The 15,807-nt window shown below is 44.8% G+C and overlaps 1 protein-coding gene and 1 pseudogene across 11 annotated transcripts in view; both read left to right on the top strand.

Annotated features, from left to right (window-relative positions):
- The window catches only part of MARCHF2 (membrane associated ring-CH-type finger 2), a 1,824,254-nt gene that overhangs the window by 1,698,361 nt on the left and 110,086 nt on the right, over window positions 1-15,807 (top strand). The gene's annotated exons all lie outside the window — the stretch shown is intronic.
- LOC138465281 (5S ribosomal RNA) lies at window positions 7,848-7,956 on the top strand (annotated as a pseudogene).

Raw genomic sequence — 15,807 nt, 5'->3', positions numbered from 1 at the left:
TCAAGTTTTGTACAGGCAGATAGTTGCGCAGATGTCAAGTCAATAGCTGACATTCACGATATACTGCATATGAGCATGAATGATGTACAGGCTGAACACAAATGGAATAGAAGGCATACCCTTACACATACATTATTGTGCTCCCATGCAGGTGATGCTGGCTATCCCCTGAAGCCGTGGCTCCTCACCCCTGTCAGGAATCCGCAGAATAGGCACGAAGAGGACTACAATCGTGCCCATACATGCACTTGTGTGGTCATAGAGCAGACCTTTGGCCTGCTGAAGGCACGGTTTTGCTGCCTCCGCAGATTGGGTGGCGCACTCATTGACGGTCCTGAGAAGGTGGGCAAGATCATCATGGTATGTGCCATGCTGCACAACATGTCCATCCGGCGGAACGTCCCTCTGCCACCTGACTTGGAGCAGCCACCACCAGGTGAAGAAGAAGATGAGGAAGGAGAAGATGTTGCACATCGGCCAGGCCGCGATGCACATGTGGGACGTGCTGTGCGCCAATCATTGATAAACCATATTTTCTAAAGCACTGTTATGCAGAGGGTGACATGGATGTGAGACCCTGGGCACTGCGACAGGGTGAATATGGGCACTGGGTTTGGGGATGATTCGCACTGTACACTGTCCTTCAATAAATTGACACACGCTGAATAAGCAATGTCCAGTCATGGGATCTTTCTAACACAACAGGTGTATTGTGCAGATTGAATTCACAACATGTATGTACCCTCCACCTCCCACACACCCCCTCCCCCAACACCCCAACACACCCCATCCCCCCTTTCCCCCCACACACCCCATCCCCTTCCCCCAACACCCCACACACCCCCTCCCCCAACACCCTCACACACTCCCTACCCCAAGGGGTGCCCTGTGGGGTGACCTGTGGGGTGTCCTGCGGGTTGGGCGTGCGTAGAATGTCGCCAGACAAGAAGCTCCCTTCATGGGTGGCCTCTTCATGGCCCTCGTCCTCATCTCCACTATGTGGTGCGCATGCAGCTGCCTCCCCAACAGAGCTATTGGCTGCGACTGTGAGCCGTCAAGCTCGGTCTCCAGAGTTGTGGCCTCATCCTGTGAGACGTGTGTCTCCTGGGGTGCAGGGGCAGGTGTTTGCTTGTCATGTGTTGGGAGCGGTGCAGCTGGTTGGGCACTGGTGTGTGCCTTGTGTGGCACTTGGATCAGCCTTGTGCCCATGGATGTGGATGGCCTGGTGCCATCGTCCCGACCACTGGGCATTTTGGCTGGTGTCCTGGGCTGTGCACCAGCATCATGCCCATTGCAATCTGCATCCGTGCCTGTGGGGGACAGAGTGAGGCTGGCCATCAGTGATGGGAGTACGTGCATCATGCTTGCATTGGTGTTTGTGTAGTTTGTGCCATGTGGCTTGTTGCATGCTTGTTGTTGTGGCAGACAGGGTGCATGCAATATTGGAGGGCTCGTATTGGCATCCCTCAGCCATTGACATGTTGGGCATGGTGTCTGCTGTGTGGCCTATAGGTGCGTAACGGCTTGCGTGTTGTGTGACATGTGTTGTTATTCTGTGTACCGGGTGTGTATTAGGCATAGGAGCGGCATGCAGCATTCAATTTGATGTGACAGTGGTGGGGCCAGCATCTAGACAGGGATGTGTGAATGTTGTATGATATGCCATCTAGTAGCTCTCATCCGATTCACATTTGTAGGACTACATTGTCATGTGGATGTCAGGTGTTTGTGGGGACTTGTGTTGTGTGCAAAGGGTCGCTCACCTTCATCATCCGATGATGGGACTCCATGCTCCGCTCCGCCTACTCCTTCGATGCCCTCCATATCAATAGTAGAGCTGCATGCCTCTTCCCACCTTGCCAACTTTATGGGGGAGTGTGCCCCGCCGCCTGTTGCCAGCCCTTGGCTGCGATTGGCCGACAGAATGTTCCGTACTTGCAGGCGCAGGTCGTCCCACTGCTAACCGCACTGACCTTTTGCGCTACCTCCTCCCATATCTGTTTCTTCCTTAGATGTGCTGGAGGCCTCAGGCCTCAGGTAAGTACAGAATACGGCATCAGCCTGCTCCACTAGGGTATCGGCTAACATGTTCAGCTCCTGGTTGCTGAATCATGGTTTGCGCAGGCGAGCTGCGGCTTTCTTGACTGCCTTTGACATCTTCGTGAAGGTGTGTTTGGAATTTAGGCTGTAAAAGTCCTGTCTGCAGGGGATTGCAATGGATTGTGTTTTTGAAGGTGGCCGTCGGAGCATTTACCCTTCCTGCGCGATGACGTTACTTCCGGTTCTGGTATTTACGGACCCGGTATTAACGCTAATGTTATTAGCGGTAATGTTATTTAGAGGATGACGATGGAGGAGGAGGTATCAGCGCATTTCATGATGCCGCTATCAGGGGCTTTGTGGGTCCTTAATGGCATGCCGGGACATCCGTTACCGGCATGCCGTTAAGTTCGTGCACGAGGACTTATAATCAGCTGCAGTTTGTGGCATCAAGTCTACCCGGACACTTTCATACCGGCATGGCGGTAATGCCTGATTTTAGCCCCAAACTCGTAATGAGGCCCATTGTCTCGTTTAACCTAACTGGAATGTCAGTGAACGCTGCAGGGTTCATCTGTTTCTCTTTGAACTTGGGAGAAAACAACTGCTCAACTTGTTTTTCTTTCATCTGTTCTTTATTTTGGCTCTTGGTAGCCAATCGCGTCTGCATTCACAGAACCTCTTCTCTTGCTTCACTGTCAGCAGGTGCAGGAGTGGTGAGGGTCTCTCCTTTGTAAAGCTTTATGTCATTTGAGTGCAGCCAAGCTCTTCTTCCTTCGAGTTTCACTGCAGTGGGAGTGACCTCCTCTACTAGGTATGGTTCCTCAAAGCGGGGCTTATTTCAAGTGCATACATAACTCTTTACAAGCACTTGGACCCATGGGTCCAAACTAGGTTGCTTTACCAAGTCTATAGGCTAAATCGTTTGGCTGTCTTCATCAGTCTTCTCCGACCCTTCCCTCCGATCTTTGACCTGTTGAGAAATAACAGAAACACTAGCGGTCATATTTGTCATTTAATTTTTTGTCCTGTTAGAAATTTTAAAACAAAAAATAGAAAATAAATAATAAAACAAGAATAAGAAAAAAACAAGGGCATTTTAACTTACATGTCCCATTATAAAAATTTGAAATCAAAGGCAAAAAGGAAAGGATCCAAATTGTCTTTTGGTAATTTACACTTACCCTAAAATTGGGTTATTTTCTTTTGTCCTTATTTGCGATGGTCAAGCAAAAGAAATTGAATCTCCTATTAGGTATCACAGAGAAGTCTTTTCTTTAAGTATCTGGCAGATAGACTGTTGAGTGCCCCAAAGGAAAGAAGAACAGGAAGAAAAAATCAGTTTGCAGGTTTTAGCGCCAAGAAAGGGGAGGGAGAAGAGAAGTTGGAAAGTACTAGTAGTTAGGCTAGCTAGATTTCTTAAAGGTCTTACCTTAGATTTTCACTTCCGGTGTGTAGAAGCAAAGGCTATGGTGTGCCTCTTTGTGCCTTTCTTTATGGGATTCTTATAAACCAGACACACCTGGAACCATGCATCTTTTGGGGCCGATACATAGGCCACATCTTGATTATATGGGAAGGAGACACAGATACCCTTGATGTCTAAGTGAACTACCTTAACACAAATGAGTACAATCTTACGTTCACCAAAAAAGATAGCCCCACTAACAGTGAATTTTTAGACCTGGAGCACTTTGTAGAGAACTCAGAAATCCAAACCAAACTCTACTCCAAGCCAACTGCTGCTAACAGCCTGTTATTTGCAACATCAAATCACCCACAAAATGTCATCAACAATATTCCATATGGAGTGATCTTAAGGATTAAAAGGAACTGTAGCATGGACTCATACAAAGAAAATCTATCAAACATTTCAAAATTCAAGCAACGTGGATACCAGCCTAGTATCATCAATAAAGCTTTATGAAAAGCGGACAACATATCAAGGAATTACCTGTTAACAGACAAACCTAAGGTGACCACTGACAATCTAAAACTCAAGTTTATCACAACTTACAATACTGAAGCCAAAGCCATCACCAGAATACTTAAAAAAAAAACACTGGAACATCCTCCAGACGGGTGACAATGTAAAGAAATACCTGGAGGATCGACCAAGTCTGTTTTCGTTGGGCACCAACAATAAGAACCAAAATTAGCCCACGTTTTCTGAGCCCAATACCAACATTAAATTGACCACTTGAAATATTCACAAAAAAACAGTTAGTGGGCAACTACAAATGCGGGAAATGCAAATGATGCCACGTTATGAATCATGGCATGAAAGACATTTTACTTCCTAATGGACATTTCAAAAGCATTAATCAATTTACTAACTGCAACACTACCTATGTAATCTATGGTATTAGGTGCATTTGCAATAAAATATATATCGGCAGTATGATAAGACCTCTTAAAATCAGAATTTTAGAGCACCTAAGATCAATAAGGAACAAGGACATCAGATATCTCCTATCGCTGCATGTGCTCACAAATCACAAGGCTTTCAAAATTGAAAACTTAAGAGTTTTTGGTCTGGAAATCATCAAAAAACCACCAAGAGGAGGGAATCGAGAAACCCCCTTTGAAATTTTGAAGCAAAATTGATTTTTATAATGGATGTCTGTGAAAGTGGTTTCAATTGTGACTCAGAGATGAACAACTGGTTACAAAACATAGGAGGCACAAAGCAGAAGAAATAAGATTTACAACCCTCTGAAATATGGTTTCAAGACATATTTAGCTACACCAATTCCACTTGACTTCCTTCTCCTCTATCATGTTTTCCCCTAGTTCTCTCTACTTTGTTCCCTCTCATTCCTCTACTCTACATTAAGTCTTATTATATGTCTTTCGTCAGGATTCTCTGTTAATCTGATAATGCACTGCAAATTACTATTCTACAACCAATTCATCAATTCTTATTGATCAGGAACTCTGATCAATTTTTTCCTGAGCAGAATAGATATGGCATACATGACATTTTTTCATCCAACTTATCTGAGATTTTATCATTGTCACTTATATAATACTAGGTTTTTCTCTTCTTTCTCTGAAAACAGTACATGTTTTCCTTAATTGTGGCATGTAGATAATATGTTTTTATCTTTCCACATATTTACTTTGTGGCCACACTTAGTGAACATTATACAATCTCACCAAAACCATAGCACATTACACTTCTTTTCGCCTTTGTTTGTTCATTTGCGGCATTACTTTCACAAAATGGCTGCGATTTCGTTGCGTGATGACATCATCGCGCCTACACGTTGCGTAATTACATTATCACGCTGCTGCACGCATGCGGTAAACAGCGCATGACATCATCATGTCCCCCAAATGCGCTACAAAAGCACGCTGTGTCACTTCCAATTTATGCATCCAACAGCAAGCATCTGGGAGCAAAAAGGCACAGCATAGCCTTTGTTGCTACACACCTCAAGTGAAAATCTATTGTAGGACCTTTAAGAAATCTAGCTAGCCTAACTACTAGTACTTTCCAACTTCTCTTCTCCCTCCCATTTCTTAGATCAAAAACCTGCAAACTGATTTCTTATTCCTTTTCTTCTTTCCTTTGGGGCACTCAACAGTCTATCTGCCAGATACATGAAGAAAAAACTTCTCTGTGATACCTAATAGGAAATTCAATTTCCTTTGCTTGACCATTGCAAATAAGGACAAAAGAAAATAACCCAATTTTTGGGTAAGTGACAAAAAGACAATTTGGACACTTTCTTTTTTGCCTTTGATTTCAAATTGTTATAATGGGACATGTAAGTTAAAATGCCTTTGTTTTTTTCTTCTTCTTGTTTTTATTATTTATTTTCTATTTTTTGCTTTAAAATTTCTAACAGGACTAAAAATTAATAGTCATGAGTCAAAACCCTCCTGATGAGCCATTTCTAACTTTTGAATGGTGAAACACATGTAGAGAGTACATATACTGCGAATTCTACAAATAAAAATATTTTTTTGATTCAATCACCATCCAGGACTTGCAAGTTCTTCCAAATTTAATATTTGGCACGTGCTACTGTACAAATAAACAATGTTAAATTGGCACAGTGTATAATCATCCCCTTCCTACCATTTTTGACCTTTTGCTGTGAAGCAGTCACACAACTGGGATAATAAAACTTGCCTGATAACTACCCTGTAAACACAAAAGGGTGGAATCACCACGAGCCAGCATTTTCTGATAGCAATCTGTTAGATAAATATATTTGTCAAATAATCATGCATCTCTTCCCCTAATGTTTTCACTACACTATGGGCATCTGTTTTTATTCGAGTGGGAGGAGCAAGGGGTATGGTCAACACACCGTCCAGTCACCAACTCATGAGGAGTTAGGTGGTGATCTGAGCCAGGCTGGTTTCTCAGGGCAAACAGAGCAAGGAGTAGGTAATGTAGGCATCCCTTCTTCAGAGTCATTTTGATCTTAGCTGTCCTTTCTTTAAGGAGTCCAGATAGTCTCTCAAAAATACCATTCACTTGTGGGCGATAAGCAGACGAAAACGGATGCTTTATGCCTAATAGAAGAACTATCTATTTGAACAATTCATTTAGAAAATGCGGCCCATTATCAGACCGCAGGACTTCACACACACCCCATTAAGGAAACACCTCATGTACGAGAAACTTGGCAGCACATGTGGCATTGGAGTGCGTACAGGGACCTGCCTCAATCCATCTGGAAAAGGGATTTACTACCACTAGCATGTATCTGTAGCCATTGCATGTCTGCAACATATCCACATTATCTATATGTAGATGCTGAAAACGACCATTGGGTCTGGGAATTGCTCCTCATGCAGTTCATAATAAACTGTGCAACGTTCTAACAAATGTGGTGAAAACCAATCTTCTGTGATCGTGGCAGCAAGACTCACTCTAGTTGTGTGCGCGGGATAGTGAAGCTGATCCAGTGCCACTTTCAGTAATGCCAGCGGCATGACTGGATTTCCAGTGCTATCTTGTCTCCATATAGCCTCAGTGGGAGATAAAGAACACCCCCGGTTCTTCCTTAAATCCTGTTCTTCCTGTGGAACTCGACCTTGCAGCTCACTTAATTGCATAATTGATAACATATTAAAACCTTCTTTTATCAGCATGCAACATTCTGACATTTGCTTAACATCTTCTACTTCAAAATTTTGGTTTCAACGTCTGTGGATTTGTTACCGTGAGAAATTATGTCTGCCCCTTTAGTATGGGCTGCACATTTCCCCAATGGGAGCTTTAGTACCTTAATGCGTTTGTCCAATAGCGGCGCATGGTGCACTGGTGTGCCGTCTGCGCAGAGGAAACCCCTACTTTTCCAGGGTGACAATCCTGCTTGTACAGTTGATGTCACATAGGCGGAGTCAGAGTATATTGTGACTTCCTCATCTTCATATCTCTGGAGTGCTGCGATAAGCGCCACTAATTCTGCAGCCTGTGCTGAGCAATGTGAAGGGAATGTTGCACTTGTCACAACTTCAAATTCACCATTCTTTTTTAACCTCACTACTGCTGATCCAGTATGTCTTTCCCTTGTCTTTGGTCATTTATTGTAGAAGCATCAATAAATAGGATTTCCCCCCTCATTTTCTGTGTGAGGACTACTGTCATCACCTCTCCATTTGAATGTGAGAACAAGTAAAAGTCCTCATTGTAATCTGGACTCCCTAACACAGGGGCTGTACAAATCACCCTTTAATTCTTCAAATCCTTCAGTCATCTCACCTGCCCATGTTACTTTACTTTTACCTTTCTGTGCTTCCTTGAGTCCTTTTAAAGGTGGTTGCATATATGTACTGTAATCAAAAACTACGGCCACACCACACTGAATGCGCCTGATCTCGGAAGCAAAGCAGTGTCGGGCCTAGTTAGTACCTGGATGGGAGACCGCCTGGGAATACCAGGTGCTGTAGGCCTAAAAAATAAAAAAAAACCCAGGCCCTGAAATAATTACAAAGGCCTAAAGATTGTTGCTTTTCACTTCCTGTCTCAGGTGTTGGAGTTTTCATGATCGCTTCTGCTCTCTTAGGTATCACCATTCTCCCCTCTTGAGAGATTAATTGTCCTATATACAGGACCTCTTCCTGGCAATATTGTAATTTATCTTTGTCCACTTTGTATCCTTTCTCTGCTAGTATTGTCATTAGTTGAACTGAATCTTCCCTGTATCTTTCCTCTGTCTCACTGCACAATAATGTATTATCTACGTACTGAATTATTGTGCTCTTGCGTTGTATGTTACCTAGGTCCATCTGAAGAACCCTATTAAAGATCGATGGGTACTCACAGTACCACTGAGGTAGTCTTGTATGTTTCCAACGCTGGTTTCTATATGAAAACGAAGTCAGATCTTTTGAGTTATGAAGGGGAATTGAAAAGAAAACATTTTTTAAATCTATGACTGTAAAGTATTTAGCTTTAGCTGGGATTTTACATTATATTGTAGTTGGATTCGGAACCAGCGGAAACTCTGCTTCAACAATATTGTTTAAAGGGCGCAGATCCTGAATAAATCTCCACAACCTCCCCTGTAGCTTTCTTCACCGGGTACACAGCCGTGTTACATGGGAATTCTGATGGCACCAATATTCCCTGATGTATTAAAGTGGAAATATGCCTTGATCTGCTTCGTTGGACATAGGATACTGTTTCGCTCGTGGCAAAATTGCTCCTGGTTTGAGTTTTTTTGTAACTGCTCCTGCTCCACTCACTCAATAGACCCACGTCATATGGACTACTGGTCCATAAGATGCTTGCCACCTTTTCTAAATCTTCCTGGAAAAATGACGGTTTATTTTTCATCAATGCCATTCTCTGTGGTATCTTCCTATTCTGAACTTTAATCCAATAAGTGAGACTTATGAAAAATATGAATTCATCATCTCAGTAATCATCTCTGAACAATTCTTCATCTGTCAAGTCTGTTAGTCTGTACCCTTCACCAGGAGCTATTACTGTTCTCCGTCCTCTTCCCTCATCATCTGTTCCATGAACAACCACCCTTTCCTCTCTTACAACTGCTGCCACTAGTTCTAAGGGGATAGCCTGTCCTCCATCATCCAGAGCTATTTCTGGCATAAGCAAAAATGTGTCCGGTATTCTCAACAATTTACCTATCAGTCTAGGAAGCCATGTTTGTCAGGATTAGTCAGGCGAGTACAAAGGCAGCGAATATGGCAAGGGAAATGTGCACCCAGGAACCAAGACTCATGTATACTAAACCCAGGATTGCAAATAGAGTGTGACAACAAAACTAATATGTGAAAAGGGATGTGGGGTAAGCACCTGACCGCGAGGAAAGTCGGCAAGTGCCATACCCCCAATTGCTGTTACAGGTACTGACAGCGCTAAACCCACGTGGAGGGCAAGCAATGACAGGATCTGTGGACTAACACTCTTGAAGGTATTTAATAAGGAAACTAAAGAACTGTACTCACGAGGACGAAATAAACCTCTTGAATGTCAGCTAGCCCACGAATCCTGTTGAAGAAACTGGGACCCAGATAGGCTATAACAGCAATGGGAGGAAAACTAAATACCTAAGTTGGAATAATGATTACAAATTAGAGAGGAAAACCTAAGCATTCATACAGGAGCTAGCTACAACCACACACCACACCTAATAATCAAACGGGGAATAAATGCAGAAGTGCAATGGAAAACATGGAATGGATCACAATAGAAGGTAAGGATCAGGAGCAGGGAAAAAACGAAATAACCAAGGCAAACCTCCCCCACTCCTCCAAGCAAAAGATAGAAAGCTAATCTAAAAGGAAGGCTAAGGCATAAAGGTTTACAGCAGCAAAGGACAAAGTCAAAGAAATATAGAACACAGACAAACTGGGCTGCTTCTAAAAAGGGAAAGCACTGAGAAATGCTGCCTGCAAACAGAGGAAGACAAAAAGGGGATCAAGGGAGCAGAAAATCAATTAGCGCATGAATCAGATTCAGGGCGGAGGAACAAGAAAACAGGAACTAGGAACTAGGTACAATGGCAAGGAACAAGGAACCAGGGACTAGTCAAAACAGGAACACTGCAGACGATGACCAGCGCTGGACTGAAGTGAGACTGAGGCTTTTAAAGCTGTTAACGAGCACACGCCTCAGGTGTGCTGACTGCTGCACCTGCAGCCACAGGTGTTGCCTATCCTCCACCCAACCTTGTCCTGCAAGGGTGGAGGTGGAGCAGTGGGCCAGGCATTCTGGGAAGCACAGTCATTTGGTTAAAGAAGCATGCTGGCTGCCAAAAACCTGGAATGGATCCGGAAGGGAAGTAGTTTGGAAAATAGGGATTTAGCGCTCCCAGTTCATTGCAGCACTGTGGCATTAGGTTCGGAGGAAATGTCCAGCAGGGAATAAGCCCCAAAACATGCCCCCAAGTGGCGGGAACGGGAGCGAAGGGAGCGAGTCGTGACAATGTTAACCAAATGTTTACTCCATGCAAAAATATTCTGGGTCTAGAAGAACTCCTCGTAATGCCGTTTGGCCTGTGAATGCTAATATAAATTCTCTTACATTTACGTAGTGTATTCCTGGGGTGGAACACACTATCTCTTTGTCAGTAAAAGAGATCGTCATGTTAAGTTTTGTCATCAAGTCACGTCCTAGTATATTAACTGATGTCTGTCGTAAATATAATAGGGGCCTAGTCACATAATGTTCTCCTATTGAAATTAGTAATTTGTCAGTAAAAGGAACCAAACTCCTAGCCCCAGAGAATCCCTGCGCATTAATGGAAATGCCAGACATTGGGTACTTTCCCTCTTGAACACAGGAGCGGGTTTCTCCTGTGTCTACAAGGAACGCAAATGTGTTGCCTCCTATCGTTACCCTGACCCTTGGTTCCTCTTGTGGGTCTTGTGTAACATATAGTACTGAACACATCAAGTCACTCTGTGGGCTTTCCTATTGTGGATATAAATTCATCCCTGTACCTCTAAAAGGATTCCCCCGACTACTGTCACACTCCCTAACTTGAGTGCGGGTAATTGTTGGACTCCTGTATTCGCATTCCGTGGTTGTACTGTCTGTTGTGTCGTAGTGTACTGCTGTTGTGTCTATATTTGTTCTGTTTGCATAGGTGCTTGCTGTGGTTGCCCTTGTGGTGGCTGTGGCGGCTGTGGCTGCAGCGGGATCTTCTGTGTTTGCTGTATTTATGGCGCACGTGTCTGGTACTGCGGGTGACCTCAGGCATAATACTCCTGCGGTTCTGTATTATACTGTTGAGAATAGCGCATCCCCTCTCTTGGAGCTTGCCAGTTCTGCTGCATGCCCCCTCTACTTCTACACGTGCGGCCCATATGTCCTGTCCTTCCACATTTCCGAAATTGCTGCGGTTGCCCTCCATTAAATCCTTCTCCCCCTTGAGGGTGTTGAAATCCGCCTCGTCCTCTAGGTCCATTCCCTCTACCTCGTGGTCAGAAATTGTACCCACCTTGATCTATAGGATACCCTGCATTGCTTGGCTGCGCCAGCTGTAACTCTTGTGTTGCCACCCCTTCTCCACTCGTCAATAATGCTCCTTCTATTTTCAGAACTAGGTTTGCTTCCTCCTGCTTTCTATTCTTAGCTTATTTTTTATTCTTCTCTTGTAACAATCGACAATGATGTACGATAGTGAACTGTATTTCTGGCCAATGCTTAGCTTCCATCCCTTACTGTTTCTTTGTCTGTGATTTCATTGGCTCGGGCAGTCCCTGACATAAAATATGGTAAAATAATGCTATGGTTTTATCCCACAGTTCTCTCATCTCTAGACGCCAATGTTCTTGAATCTCTCGAATACAAGTAACGGGATCTACATCCTCAAACATTTCCCTTGCCATAATCGCTCCCATGTCTGATGTATCAGGGTATTGTTCTCTAAGCCCCCGCCCCCTGGCCACCTCCACAAGGCCAACAAGAACACCCTACGCTAACATGCTCTGCGTGCCCATAGTAAAGAGAGCAAGAGCAGGTGGCGCTAGCTTCCCTACCTCGCACCCTCACACTACAATGCCCTACCCCCCTCCATTCGGGCCAAGGTGTCCCTCATGGCTTTCCGGAAATCCATGAAAACGGTGCTCTTCACCTACAACCATAATCACCTGCTCAGCCGGATAAGTCTAAATGTATCCATAAATCGATTATGTACCTCAATTTACAAACGTATGTATAAATGCATCTCCCAGCTGTACCTACTCTGTAACTAAGATCCCTGCAAGTAACAGCGCCTCAATGCTCAAGGGCTGCTGTGCGCTATACAAATGTAATAAATAAATATATCTGCTCTACAATTCTTAAATGGCGCACTGTCATGTGTTGTGTTTTGCGCTATCACACTTGCATATCCTGCTCATCTCCAAATGTCGTCAGCTCTCTCCCCTAGAATAGCTGCTAGTAGGCCTTTCACGTCACCCACTGCTAACCTCATTCCCACTGTGACTCTTTCTAACTGATCCATTTTCCAGCACCTGCAGTCAAACTAGGTAACTTGCATTTTAATTGTTCTTTATCCATTTGTTACCATGGTATATATCGTGGTCTTCCTCCTCCTTTCGCTATTAATGGAAATTGCGTAAATCCTGGTCCACAATTGTACCTACCTACACCCCTTGTCTTCCAGGTGGGTCTAGTTTCGCCCTCTCGTATTCGTCCTGGTAATGACCTTAATGTACTTACATAAGGCAGGAATGTATCCCCTGTACTACGCGACTATGCTGGTGGTCGTTCAGAATATGGTGTATGTTTCGGTGCTTTTTCTTTTTTTGGTCCTCTAAGTCTGACCACTTACCCCACTTTCTGTGTTCGGATCTCTCGAAGAACCGCATGCGCCCTCTCTTCGCGCTCTCTCATTTTCTTCTCTTTCTTCATCTGACATCATTATACCCCAACTGGTATGACTGTTGTCCCTTTCCTCGTTATCAAAATCTAGTCCACTTTAGAACAACGTCCTGTGCTTGTCCATCTTACATCATCTGATCTACCTCTTGTTTCCCTAGGTGGAGATCCTTCTATTTTCCCACGGGTTTCACAACCATCTTTTTCCCTCATTTTCCTATATCATTCTCTAATCCTTTTCCCTATGCCTTTTGCCCATGTCTGTATTCTCGGTATGCCCCTCTCTCTTCTTCCCATTGTTCTCGTGCTTCGATTGGTATTATACATATATTAACGATGTGATCTATTTTGTCATCCCTTTGTCCCCTACTCGCATCTCCCTTTTCTCTTCCTACTCTCGCCTTCTTCGTAACCTACATTCTTTCAATCCCTGTGCTTCTATTTCTTCAAGTTTCTTCTCCTCTATTCTCTTTCTCTGTTTTCTGTTCCTAATACCTTCTTCATTTCACTTCCTCTCCTTTTCCTACCCTTTCTTGTTCCCTTTCCTTCTCTTCCCGTTCCTCTTTCTTTGACATTGTCAGCACCCTTTCCATCTAATTTGAGTAGTATCGGTCCTCCCATTCTTTCATTCTGTATTATTGTCACTCCTCTAGCTCTGTCTTTCTCTCTTTTTTGTTTCTTGGCTTCCTCTTCTACCTCTATCTGTCCGTCCCTTCTTTCATCACGCTCTTTATGTTCATTGTGTGCTGAAATATATATTTACATTCTTTAATCTTGCTCTCTTCCATATTGTCTTCACTACTACTTGAAATACTTGTGTATAGGCGCGTTACAAATAACATATCATATCATATCATACTATAAGCGGAGGGCGCGTATAACAGATTAACATACCCTGCCACTGCTTTTAATCTTTTACAGAATAAAATCCCTGTTTGTCCTCAGTTGCACTATTGTTTCCGGGAGGAGACAGAGGAGCTGTGGGCACTGCACCCTCCCTTTATGCTGATTAAGGAACCACTCCCTCTCTTGCTCTGATACATTTTCCATAGCTTTAAAACAGCTAACCTTTTCTGTAACGTCTTCCCTGAGTATGCAGCATATAAGTATATGATCATGTGTTGCATTATTTTGATCAATTACATGACATCTGCCGCCTCCTGGAAGAACTTGACCTCGATTTCCTTGATCTCACCAAGACATGGTTCATGGCCGGCTCTGTCACGAGCTTTGACACCCTCCTCCTTGATGGCTACAAGATCCTCACCGCACCCAGAACCAACCGTTCCGGAGGGGGTGTAGCCCTTATCTACCCGGAGTGGATTCCTGCCTCTGTCATTCCTACGCAGGCCTACTTCTCTTTTGAATGCCTCGTCTGCAGGTTCTCTCTCTCCTGGCCATTCCCTTACTGTGGCTACCATCTATCGGCCACATGGTCAGATCTTCTCCTTCCTCTCTGAGTGGGCGGACCTCTCCTCTTCCCTCTTGGTCTCGACCACTCAACTCCTCCTTCTTGCAGACTTTAACATCCACCTGGATGCTTCATGTCCTTCTCTGGACTCTTTTGCGACCTCTACGACTCTCACTCTCTATTCTCCCCTCTGGCCCAACTCACTCTGCAGGGCACACAATGGATGTTCTGATCTCTTCAGACCTTCCCCTTTCTATCCCTCTCACCACTCCTCTCTCCTAGAATGATCACTTTCTCCTTTCCTCCCAGCTTACCCTCTCTACCTCTCAGGCCAAGCCAACTCCTGCCCTGACACCTACCTCCTCGGTTACCCGACCCATGAAGCGTGTGTTAGATGAGGCTTTTGCCGCCATTTCCCCCCCTCTCCACCTTTGGCTGACTCACACCCTGACACAGACCTTTCTATGCACCACTCTGCTATATCTGATACTCTTGATGTTCTTGTCCCTGTCACGAGGATCCGCTTGAAGCCCAAAGTCAAGTGCAACTCCTGGTACGACTCAGACCTCGTCACCCTTAAACACAAGTGCAGGGTGGCTGAGAGGATATGACGTGCTTCCGGTACATCCTCTGACAAACTGGCCGGCTGCCTGCTCCAAAGGCAATACCGGTTCTCTGTCCGCACCAAGAGGAGAACCCACATCCAAGCCTACGTCTCTGCAGCCTCCAACAACTCAGCAAACTCTTTAAAATCTTCAAGGAGCTGGCCAATCCTGCTGCAGTCTCTACCTCTCCTGTCCCCTCCCAGGCCTTCTGCACCACCCTGGCTTCTAATTTAATCTCTAAAACTCAGTACATCATGTCCCTGCTCTTCCTCTGGCCCTTCTTTGGCCACCCCTCCTCCCTCCTTCTATGCCTTTCCCCTGTACTCCCCAGACAAGGTTTCTAGACAAGTCTCATCTATGAAAGTCTCATCAAAACAGGTTCTCCCCTGTTCCTCCAAAACCATCATTGACACCCTGGCTCCTGCTCTGGCTGACTTCTGCAGCCATTCTTTCGCCACTGGAGTTCTTCCTCCCCCCCCCACGAAGCACTCCCTTGTGCACCCTCTTCTTAAGAAACCCAATGCCAACCTGTCCTGCCCAGCTAACTATCGTCCAATCTCCATCACTCCTTTCCTGGACAAGCTCCTGGAAAAGCTGGCCATCTCCCAGCTTAATCTTCACACTGAATCTGTTGGTTGTCTCCACGACCATCAGTCTGGCTTCAGAGCTGCCAGAAGCACAGGAAACTGCTCTCCTGAACATCCGGGAAGACCTGCTCTCCATCCTTGATTCCAACACCCCCTTGATCTCTCTTCTGCCTTTGACACGGTCAACCATGCCATCCTGCTCAACAGTATCTGTGATAACCTGGGTATCACCGATCAGGCCATGGCTTGGCTGACTTCTTTCCTCTCTGGTCGATCCTCCCAGGTCCAACTTGGGTCCTTCCTCTCCTCTATCTCTATCTCTTCCTGTGGTGTTCCCCAGGGGTC

The sequence above is a fragment of the Ambystoma mexicanum genome, chromosome 1p (genome assembly GCF_040938575.1).
Source record: "Ambystoma mexicanum isolate Mex_15411 chromosome 1p, UKY_AmexF1_1, whole genome shotgun sequence".
Lineage (NCBI taxonomy): Eukaryota > Metazoa > Chordata > Amphibia > Caudata > Ambystomatidae > Ambystoma > Ambystoma mexicanum.
The sequence above is the reverse complement of the archived record's forward strand: the minus strand, read 5'-3'. Positions and strand labels throughout refer to the sequence as shown.